Here is a 12,111-nt window from a genome sequence, read left to right on the forward strand (position 1 = left end):
CACTTAATAAGACTCCCCATCTCTTTTCCCGTCTTCTTCCAATTTTAATCATGAAGGGACTGAAACAGTCTACTCCACAAGAAAAGAAGGGGGATTTGAATAGTCTTAATCTAGCAGCTGGGAGATATGCCATCTGAGGTTTAGTAACAGGATGTTTCCCATCTAACACAATAGGGTGCTTCTCTTGTAAGTCCAAATACTCACTATGATGCAGGAGCCCACAAACTCTGATAACATTCATGTCTGCATCATACTCAGGAGCTAGTTTAACAAGTCTGCTTGAGGATAGCACAGGTTTGCCAGACTGGAGAAGGTGGAGGTTGTCAGGGAAACTGTCTTTCTGGGTTTGCTGTAGGACCAAGAGCTCCACAGCTTTGTACTGCTCAGCTAACAGGATGGAGGAAGAGGCAGCTGCCCCGTGCACAGAGGCTGCAATATCTTCAATCAGCTGTTGATAGGAAAGCACCTCTTTTGTTTTAGTTACAGAATTGACAATCTGTACTGTCATTACACTTATTCCTTTGAACTCATCCTCATTGTTATCTGTCAGCTGAGGAAGAATGGGCCAATTCTCTGATGTTAGAGAGAGGAAAGATGGTCCTGGTCTCCATCTGCTGTCACTGGCTAAGGACTGGAGTGACTTGCTGTGAGTTATATCATCAGCTGGATTATTTCCTGAATCCACATAGCGCCATGTCATGGAGCTGGTTAAGCCTTGAATTTTAGCAACTTGTGTTCCAACAAAAACTTTGAATCTACATGAGTCTGACTGGATCCATTTCAGTACAGTTGTTGAATCACTCCACAGTACGACTCATTGAATCTTGATAGTCAGCTCTGTCGTCAGATGTTTTGCCAGCTGAGCTCCAGATAGGGCAGCACATAGCTCAAGTCGGGATAGATTGTTGGCGCTTGGGAGCCACTCATGACCTTGCCATTAGAAAGGCTGTTTCCACATCCCCATGTTCACTCTTTGTGCAAATGTATACAACTGCACCATAAGCATGTTCAGATGCATCACAAAAAACATGAACTTCCTGACTGTTGTCTGATCTGTCCACTTCTGAGGTGACATACCAACGTGGGAGTGTTATCTGGGAAAAATATTCCAATTCCATTTCCCATTTACACCAGGCCTGCAGGATTTCTTCTGGAAGGTGAAGATCATCTCAAGCTCTACATTTAACCCACAAGTGTGTCTCAAAAGGTGTGATAAAACCAAGAGGGTCATACTGCTTTGCCAGAACTCTGTATATGTGGCACAGAGTGGGTCTAGTAGCTGGCACTGAGCGATATCTGTATCCTAGCTCATCTCACTCACAGTGCCAGCAGAATCCCAGAGTTGTTTTCTGTTGCCCCATATGGTTTTGAGCTAGCCATTGCTCATTGCCACCACTTCATTGCCTCTTCTGGCAGATGGACTATCACAGCAGGCTCATTACTTGCTCACTGCCTGAGTTCAAATCCCCCCTTGAGAAGAAGTGACCGCAATTCATCCACCAGTGCCCTGCCCCCCCCCCCCAAGGCTGCACAAGCAGTTGTCCACATAAAAGTTGTTCTCCACAACAATTTTGGCTTCTTAATCAGGTGCACAGTGATCTCTTGTGTGCCGCTGTAGAGCATACACAGCACAACACAGATTGCAAGCTGTGCCGAATGGCAAAACCTGTCACTCAAACACATCAGGGGGCTGGTCAACACTCACACCCCACCACAGGAATCCCAGGAGTGGTTGGTCATCAGGTAGCAAGTGAACCTGTTGGAACATTCCTTTAATGTCACTGGAGATAGCCACACCATGCAGTTTGAAGCATACCATAATAGTCAAGTTTGTTTGTATAGCGCTTTTAACAATAGACATTGTCTCAAAGCAGCTTTATAGAATCTGAATGACCCAAGACATGAGCCAATTTTATCCCTAATCTATCCCCAGTGAGCAAGCCCATGGCGACGGTGGCAAGGAAAAACTCCCCCAGATGACGCGAGGAAGAAACCTTGAGAGGAACCGGACCCAAAAGGGAACCAATCCTCACCTGGACAACAACAGACAACATGACTATAACATTAACAGTTTTAACATGAAGTCAGTTTTGTTGATGTTATAACTCTTCATTAATGGAAACTTGAGTGCAAAACTGCTCATGACAACCGCAGTCCCAATGTTAGCAAGCCAACTGTAGTCCTCAGCCACAAAAGCATTACTGTAAGTGTCCAGAGTGTCTTCCAAGTGTGACTTTCAACTGTTCATATGGGGGCCGTCCTCCACAGGAGTGATGTGATGAGACTCCAACCAGACATAGGTCATCAGGATGGATCAGGCAGATCCGAGGAGCAGAAGAGGTCAGCACCTCGATTCCGGGATTGACATGTAACTCAGAGGGACAGATTGGGGGGGGGAAGAGAAGAGAGAGAAAACACAGATCGTCAGGTATGCCCAATGTCACCTGAATAAGTAGGTGCAGTATACATTTTGCGCTGAGTACAAGCAGGGACTCCGGCAAAACTAACTATGACAGCAAAACTAAAAGGAGAGAGCCAGAAGGTAACACAGGCACGAGGGAGCCCTGGGACATAAAGCAGCCAGCCACTACACCGTCAACAAACTCGAGTGAGCAAGCAAGCGGGGGACTGACAGCATCCATACATCCCAGTTTACCAAAACACTCTATGTCTGAGGACCCTAATACAAATAATACACCAATCAGTGTTGGTCCAAGAAAGGGTCCTGGTAGCAGGTGGGCATCCAAGCTCTCTCGTTGATATTCAAACAAGCAATTGAACACTATCCTGTGTTTCCCATTGTGCTCCACCACATAGTGAAGAATACACCAGGTCTCTGTGGCTTGAGTGACTGTGTCTGGTTTTAGCTTAGTAACATAGCCTGTGGTTTCCAACCTTGCTACTTCCTTGTGATAGATGTCTGCTCTCTGGGTTTTTTTCAGTTACTTCTTCTCTGTGCTTCTCGGAAGAGGCAGAACAGCTTCTTTGGGGGCATGCAAAGTGAGCATTTCAGAGGCTCTTAGAAGAGGGGTGACATATCTTTGTATTCCATTAACATCCACTCTCTTTGTCCTTTCCTCCAAAAGACTGAATGCTCATTGATCCTGTTTTGATCTGGTCACCTGTTTCTAATTCCTATACGGCAACACGTCTAATTGCCACAGTCTTTGCACATTTTCCATCAGATCGATATGTGGCGCCAGTGTAGAAGTAAACATGCACTGAACCTGATTGGATAGCTGTTCTTTCACTGCACTCATAGGGCCCTGTATTGTCCATCCAAGTCTGGGTTTTATGGTAGCTGGTCCTCCTGGTGGCCCTAATCTGACTGGCTTAATGGGTGTAAAGAAATGTGGGTAGTCAGAGCCAATAAGGAGGAGTGGTTTAGCCTAATGGAAAGACTGTAATGGCAGGTTTCACAGATGTGGATATTTTTCTTGTAGGGTTGAAACAGGATGGGAATGCTCTGATAACCCTAATTGCTCTGCAGTGAAAGCTCCATTTATCTTATATGTCTTGCTTGGTTGTGCAGCTGGAGAAACCTTGAAAGATACAGACTGGCCCTTCACAATTCTGATGTCTTGCCTGACTGTTTTCAGCACGAGATCTTCAGGGTTGCCATGAAGCTGAAGGTATTGTGCTACAGTTGAGAGAAGAATAGTCCTTTCTGAATCATCATCTAGAATGGCGAATGTCTCTTATGTCTGCCATTTTGCAGGATGACTTTGTTCAGTTCAAGGAGGACACAATTGGATGCAGTTGGCCTGTCAACATACAGGACTTCACCTGAAGAGGTAGAAGAGCTAGTGTCCTCTGAGGGAGGTCTAGTATTTACATCATGGAGAACATCTAGATGTTTCCCACTGCATGTTTTGCATTTAGCTTTAAGTTTGCATTAAGCAGTCTGATGGTTCCTCCCACATTTCCAACATTTTCTGTTAGTGTGAATCCAACATTCCTTTTGTTCTTTTGTTAGATTCCTGAAATGTGTGCATTGATTTAGGTGATGCTGGTTGTTGCTGCAATATGGACAGTACATCTTACTCTTCTGGTTGGTGGTAGCAGACTCTGTTGGACTGAATGGCATGACTGTTTGAGCAACTGAAGTGTTAGAACTGGGGCCAGTACTGTACAGTAGAAAATTTTGGATTCTGTCCTTTCTCTCTCTGCTGGCTTAATCTCTCCTTTACCCCAGTCATCTCTACTTCACTCTCTTGAACTTGTACAACCCCAATTCCAAAAAAGTTGGGACAAAGAACAAATTGTAAATAAAAATGGAATGCAATGATGTGGAAGTTTCAAAATTCCATATTTTATTCAGAATAGAACATTGATGACATATCAAATGTTTAAACTGAGAAAATGTATCATTTAAAGAGAAAAATTAGGTGATTTTAAATTTCATGACAACAACACATCTCAAAAAAGTTGGGATAAGGCCATGTTTACCACTGTGAGACATCCCCTTTTCTCTTTACAACAGTCTGTAAACGTCTGGGGACTGAGGAGACAAGTTGCTCAAGTTTAGGGATAAGAATGTTAACCCATTCTTGTCTAATGTAGGATTCTAGTTGCTCAACTGTCTTAGGTCTTTTTTGTCGTATCTTCCATTTTATGATGCGCCAAATGTTTTCTATGGGTGAAAGATCTGGACTGCAGGCTGGCCAGTTCAGTACCCGGACCCTTCTTCTATGCAGCCATGATGCTGTAATTGATGCAGTATGTGGTTTGGCATTGTCATGTTGGAAAATGCAAGGTCTTCCCTGAAAGAGACGTCGTCTGGATGGGAGCATATGTTGCTCTAGAACCTGGATATACCTTTCAGCATTGATGGTGTCTCTCCAGATGTGTAAGCTGCCCATGCCACATGCACTAATGCAACCCCATACCATCAGAGATGCAGGCTTCTGAACTGAGCGCTGATAACAACTTGGGTCGTCCTTCTCCTCTTTAGTCCGAATGACACGGCGTCCCTGATTTCCATAAAGAACTTCAAATTTTGATTCGTCTGACCACAGAACAGTTTTCCACTTTGCCACAGTCCATTTTAAATGAGCCTTGGCCCAGAGAAGACGTCTGCGCTTCTGGATCGTGTTTAGATACGGCTTCTTCTTTGAACTATAGAGTTTTAGCTGGCAACGGTGGATGGCACGGTGAATTGTGTTCACAGATAATGTTCTCTGGAAATATTCCTGAGCCCATTTTGTGATTTCCAATACAGAAGCATGCCTGTATGTGATGCAGTGCCGTCTAAGGGCCCGAAGATCACAGGCACCCAGTATGGTTTTCCGGCCTTGACCCTTACGCACAGAGATTCTTCCAGATTCTCTGTATCTTTTGATGATATTATGCACTGTAGATGATGATATGTTCAAACTCTTTGCAATTTTACACTGTCGAACTCCTTTCTGATATTGCTCCACTATTTGTCGGTGCAGAATTAGGGGGATTGGTGATCCTCTTCCCATCTTTACTTCTGAGAGCCGCTGCCACTCCAAGATGCTCTTTTTATACCCAGTCATGTTAATGACCTATTGCCAATTGACCTAATGAGTTGCAATTTGGTCCTCCAGCTGTTCTTTTTTTGTACCTTTAACTTTTCCAGCCTCTTGTTGCCCCTGCCCTGTCCCAAGTTTTTTGAGATGTGTTGCTGTCATGAAATTTCAAATGAGCCAATATTTGGCATGAAATTTCAAAATGTCTCACTTTCGACATTTGATATGTTGTCTGTGTTCTATTGTGAATACAATATCAGTTTTTGAGATTTGTAAATTATTGCATTCTGTTTTTATTTACAACTTGTACTTTGTCCCAACTTTTTTGGAATCAGGGTTGTACTTCAAACTCCAACCAGTCTGAAAAGTCATACAGTGTAGGCACCTGTATATGCTGGGTAAGAGCATAGCAATGGAAAGCAGTTCTCAAAGAATGTGGCAGCTATGAGGTTTCCACAGATTTGCACTGAAAGTGCGAGCTCTTATAGGGATGCTGGATCAACTGGGTCAAAAGGGAAGGATTGAGTATGAGGTGTAACTCAATCCTTCCCTTTTGACCCAGTTGATCCAGCATCCCTATAAGAGCTAGCACTTTCAGTGCAAATCTGTGGAATGACTCTGCATCACCATCTTTCATGTTAGGTCCGTCCATCAGCTCTGCAATTCTCTTCAGGGCCAGCTGGTGGGGCTCACCATGCTGAGCTGTGAGGGCAGCCTTGGTGTCATTGTTCTGTACACACATTGAGTCTAGTCTCTGGCCAATATACTGAACACTGGGTCCAGCCTCAAATCAGGAAGGGGCTTTGAATAGGAGGGATCTTCACTTTCAGGCTGTTCATCTTTAGCTTCCTTACTATGTTGCCCATCCACTTGAAGTAATACTTCTGACTCTGACTCCTAGTGATGCAGGGAGGCTGGTAACTCAGCTTCTGCCTTTGGAGTGGTTAGTGTTCTGTAGGATGTTGCTTGTTGTGCACTAGCCTGGAGAGGAGATGTTTGCTGAAGTTTGCTAACTACTTCTGTGAGCTGCAACATATTTTCCTGAAGTTGCCTATTTTCTTTTCTTATCTCCTGTATTGCCTCAAGGACCTTATCTTTATCCCTTGCTGGAGTAATAGGAACATTTATCCTCTTACCACCTTCATCAACAAATGCAGGGAGGGGTGTCATCCTGGCAGGTCTCTCATAACGTTGCTGGTGGTAACTAGGAGAGAGGTAATAGTCCACACTGTAGTCTTCAAGGTAAGGTGGACGATGAGTGAGGCACTTAGGCCTCACAACCTGTTCATCATGCTCCATTTCTGTGTGAGGGAAGATCCAAGACATACTTAAACATGGCAACTGTATATCCAGCTCGAAGGACCATCAAATATTCCAAAGGTTTGAACTCGCAAAGTTCTTTAATGTAGAATTACAGCCACCATGGGCATCCAGACAAGGATGAAGGAGACAGTAGAATTTTGTTTGCAACCTTTAATCTCTTTTAGTCATTGATTGAGTGTGGTTATTTGTTTTCATCTCGACAAATCCAATAATACTGGGTCATCTTCTAACCAGTTCTGAACCACCTTCTGTTGGTGGTTTCCAAATTTTTGTTGTGAAGGTGTACTGTGCAGTGCTCAATTATATCTTCCCCCCTTCTGCTTCTTGTAGCCATCCTTCACTGAATACCGCTCCAAATTATCCCTCTAGGGTACTGATCTCTGATTGGTCAACAGAACACACATCAAACCAATCACCTAAAGCAATACTGAACATTGTCAATTGTAAAGAAACATACACATAACTTTTGTTAAGGCATTTTCAACACAAACCATGTAAAGCTTTAAAAATCTCATCTCATTATCTCTAGCCGCTTTATCCTGTTCTACAGGGTTGCAGGCAAGCTGGAGCCTATCCCAGCTGACTATGGGCAAAAGGCGGGGTACACCCTGGACAAGTCGCCAGGTCATCACAGGGCTAACACATAGACACAGACAACCATTCACACTCACATTCACACCTACGGTCAATTTAGAGTCACCAGTTAACCTAACCTGCATGTCTTTGGACTGTGGGGGAAACCGGAGCACCCGGAGGAAACCCACGTGGACACGGGGAGAACATGCAAACTCCTCACAGAAAGGCCCTCGCCGGCCACGGGGCTCGAACCCGGACCTTCTTGCTGTGAGGCGACAGCGCTAACCACTACACCACCGTGCCGCCCAGCTTTAAAAGTAATCATTACAATTTTAAAATAAATTCTGAATTTGACTGGTAGCCAGTGAAATGAAGCCAAGATTGGGGTAATATGCTCATGAACCTTTGATCTTCTCAGTAGTCTGGCTGTCGCATTTTGTACCAACTGGTGACAAACAATGGCAGCGCTGTTCAGTGTAGCAAATAAAGATGTAAACGCTAAATCCAAGCTGTGGCCAGGATCATGTGTTGGACCTGTTATGTGCTGCACCAAGTTAAAGCACTGAGTGATATTTAAAAATTCTGCAACCATGGGACCAGTTAAAACATCAATATGTAGATTAAAATCCCCAGAAATAATGATGCTATCATGTTTTAAAACAACCTCGGAGATTAAGTTGGCAAATTCAGATAAAAAGAGACTGACATTAGAACTGGGAGGATGACATATCAAGCAGCACACAGCAAGTTTATTGCATACTAACTTTAACATCAATAATTCAAAAGTGTCAATTTCACTGGTACTGGGAAAAATACAGTTGAAGGATTCCTTATAAACCACAGCTACACCACCACCTCTGCGACTGGCTCCATCCATCGATCCATTATCCGTAACCACTTATCCTGTGCAGGGTCGCAGGCCAGCTGGAGCCTATCCCAGCTGACTATGGGCGAGAGGCAGGGTACACCTTGGACAAGTCGCCAAATCATCACAGGACTGACACATAGAGACAAATAACCATTCACACTCACACCTACGGTCAATTTAGAGCCACCAATTAGCCTAACCTGCATGTCTTTGGACTGTGGGGGAAACCGGAGCACCCAGAGGAAACTCACGCAGACACAGGGAAAACATGCAAACTCCACACAGAAAGGCCCCCCATCAGCCGCTAGGCTCGAACCCAGAACCTTCTTACTGTGAGGCGACAGTGCTAACCACTATACCATCATGTCACGACTGGATCTAGCCTCACTAAAAAAATTAAAACGAGGAAGACAAACCTCGATAAGTTGACTGAAATCACCATGCTTTAATCAAGTTTCAGTAAGGAAAAAAAATCAAGATCATTTGGTGACAATGCCGTTGAGAATAAAGCTCTTATTGGAAAGATACCTTACATTTACAACAGTGACATCTTAGCAATAGCTGTGTGCCAAGGATAAGATTTCAACAATTTTATAGGTACCAAATTATTAAAAATGACATTCCTGCTCTCACTGGTTCTCACTACCTTTGTCCTAACACATGAAACTTGACCGTGAATAGGACAGTGAGTGGTGAGAGCAGCAGGGGAGTAGTGGTTACATCTCATCTCATCTCATTATCTCTAGCCGCTTTATCCTTCTACAGGGTCGCAGGCAAGCTGGAGCCTATCCCAGCTGACTACGGGCGAAAGGCGGGGTGCACCCTGGACAAGTCGCCAGGTCATCACAGGGCCGACACATAGACACAGACAACCATTCACACTCACACCTACGGTCAATTTAGAGTCACCAGTTAACCTAACCTGCATGTCTTTGGACTGTGGGGGAAACCGGAGCACCCGGAGGAAACCCACGCGGACACGGGGAGAACATGCAAACTCCGCACAGAAAGGCCCTCGCCGGCCACGGGGCTTGAACCCAGGACCTTCTTGCTGTGAGGCGACAGCGCTAACCACTACACCACCGTGCCACCCAGTAGTGGTTACAGTGTAAATTAAATCTATAGGGTCACTGACAGACCTACCTCGAGGACAGAGGGAGCTGCAACAACAGGGGCTAACGTAATATTATCTGTTTGTGACTTTGTCTCAGCAGAGCCAACAATATTATGATAGTTCAGTCATTTCCTGGTATTCAGCACTGAATAAAATGATAGTGTCCTGGTTACCAAAGTACCACAGTAAAACCATGATGGTATCCTATTTACTATCAAATACCATAGTTAAACCATGAAATTATCCTAGTTACCATTATGTTCTATAGTAAAGTTATAATTACTAAGAAGTACCATAGTAAAACCATGGCATTTGATAAAAATATATATGCTTGAACTGGTACAGGCTGGTCTGACTGCTACTTGTTCTTGAAACTGGAACAGGCTGTTCTGATTGCTATTTGTTTTGGTTTAGTTAAATCCTTGAGATTTATCTTCACTCACCCATTCTGCTCGATGCTTAATGTTGACCAGTAATGTCTTTTTTCTTTTCATAAGACTATGATCCTGATGGGTGATGTAATGGTACATAATGTCTCTCTTCTTTCATAAAGTAGTGTAGTCTAAACCAGTGATGTAATGCTTCATCACCCATTTACTTTATGCATAGATAACTTAGATTCATCAATTAAATCATCATCATCCAATCACATAGCTACAACATACTCTTGAATGTAAATATATACTCATGTTTGTCCTACAATAAACTGAGAAACATCTCTGAACAGCTGTGTCTGTGTCAGTGACTGTTTGCTCCCGGATCGATCTGTGAGGCAGAATCTCTTTGGTGGCAGAGGTCTACATTCCTAGATCATACTTTGTCAAGTCAACCTCCTTCAGTACAGATCAAAACCTAACAGCATTTGTCATAATTCCCATAAAACCTCATTAGTGCTATGGTTACCATAAAGTACCATATTGTCTCATCGTTATCATGAGGTAGGTTACCAGGGTAAAACCATGGTACCACAGTATTACAGAACTACCATAGCTAAACTGTATCATATCATTATCTCTAGCTGCTTTATCATTCTAATCTACAGGGTCACAGGCAAGCTGGAGCCTATCCCAGCTGACTACGGGCGAAAGGTGGGGTACACCCTGGACAAGTCGCCAGGTCATCACAGGGCTGACACATAGACACAGACAACCATTCACACTCACATTCACACCTACGGTCAATTTAGAGTCACCAGTTAACCTAACCTGCATGTCTTTGGATTGTGGGGGAAACCACAGCACCCGGAGGAAACCCACGTGGACACGGGGAGAACATGCAAACTCTGCACAGAAAGGCCCTCGCCGGCCACGGGGCTTGAACCCGGACCTTCCTGCTGTGAGGCGACAGCGCTAACGACTACACCACCGTGCCACCCCTGTATGAAACCAAAGTTTTTTAAATTCCAAATGTGAAAATACAATGGTAAAGAACAATAAAAAAACAAAATAAATAAGCCCTCGGGCCCTGACTCTCGGGGGGCCCCTGGGCCAGGGGGCCCCAAGCAGTTGCCTGCCTTGCCTGTTCACAAGCTGCACGTCTGATTCCTAGATCATACTTTGTCAAGTCAACCTCCTTCAGTACAGATCAAAACCTAACAGTATTTGTCATAATTCCCATAAAGAACAGTAAAACCTCATTCGTGCTATGGTTACCATAAAGTACCATATTGACTCATTGTTATCATGGGGTAGGTTACCAGGGTAAAACCATGGTACCACAGTATTACAGAACTACCATAGCTAAACTGTATCATATCATAATCTCTAGCCACTTTATCCTTCTAATCTACAGGGTCACAGGCAAGCTGGAGCCTATCCCAGCTGACTACGGGCGAAAAGCGGGGTACACCCTGGACAAGTCGCCAGGTCATCACAGCGCTGACACATAGACACAGACAACCATTCACACTCACATTCACACCTACGGTCAATTTAGAGTCACCAGTTAACCTAACCTGCATGTCTTTGGACTGTGGGGGAAACCGGAGCACCCGGAGGAAACCCACGCGGACACGGGGAAAACATGCAAACTCCGCACAGAAAGGCCCTCGCCGGCCACAGGGCTTGAACCCGGACCTTCTTGCTGTGAGGCGACAGCACTAACCACTACACCACCGTGCCGCCCCTGTATGAAACCAAAGTTTTTTAAATTCCAAATGTGAAAATACAATGGTAAAGAACAATAAAAACAATAAAAAACAAAATAAATAAGCCCTCGGGACCCGGCTCTCGGGGGGCCCCTGGGCCAGGGGCCCCCAAGCAGTTGCCTGCCTTGCCTGTTCCCAAGCTGCACGTCTGATTCCTAGATCATACTTTGTCAAGTCAACCTCCTTCAGTACAGATCAAAACTTAACAGCATTTGTCATAATTCCCATAAAGAACAGTAAAACCTCATTCGTGCTATGGTTACCATAAAGTACCATATTGACTCATCGTTATCATGAGGTAGGTTACCAGGCTAAAACCATGGTACCACAGTATTACAGAACTACCATAGCTAAACTGTAGTTAACCATATTTATAACTGGAGTGAATTTTCCTCAGGGGAGCCATAACCCCATCTATGTGGTATTTTCTTTCAGGAAAAAAAATGAATAAAGTTGTAATTAGTAAGTAGTGGTGACACTAGTTCCAAACTCGTTGTCTTTTGCGTTTCTTTTCTGTTTGCGAGCCTGTTAGTTACCTTTATTTTGAAAACACTGGCAACCATTGTCAACGGAAGTAGACTTTTATTTT

Source organism: Neoarius graeffei, chromosome 2 (assembly GCF_027579695.1).
Source record: "Neoarius graeffei isolate fNeoGra1 chromosome 2, fNeoGra1.pri, whole genome shotgun sequence".
Taxonomy (NCBI): domain Eukaryota; kingdom Metazoa; phylum Chordata; class Actinopteri; order Siluriformes; family Ariidae; genus Neoarius; species Neoarius graeffei.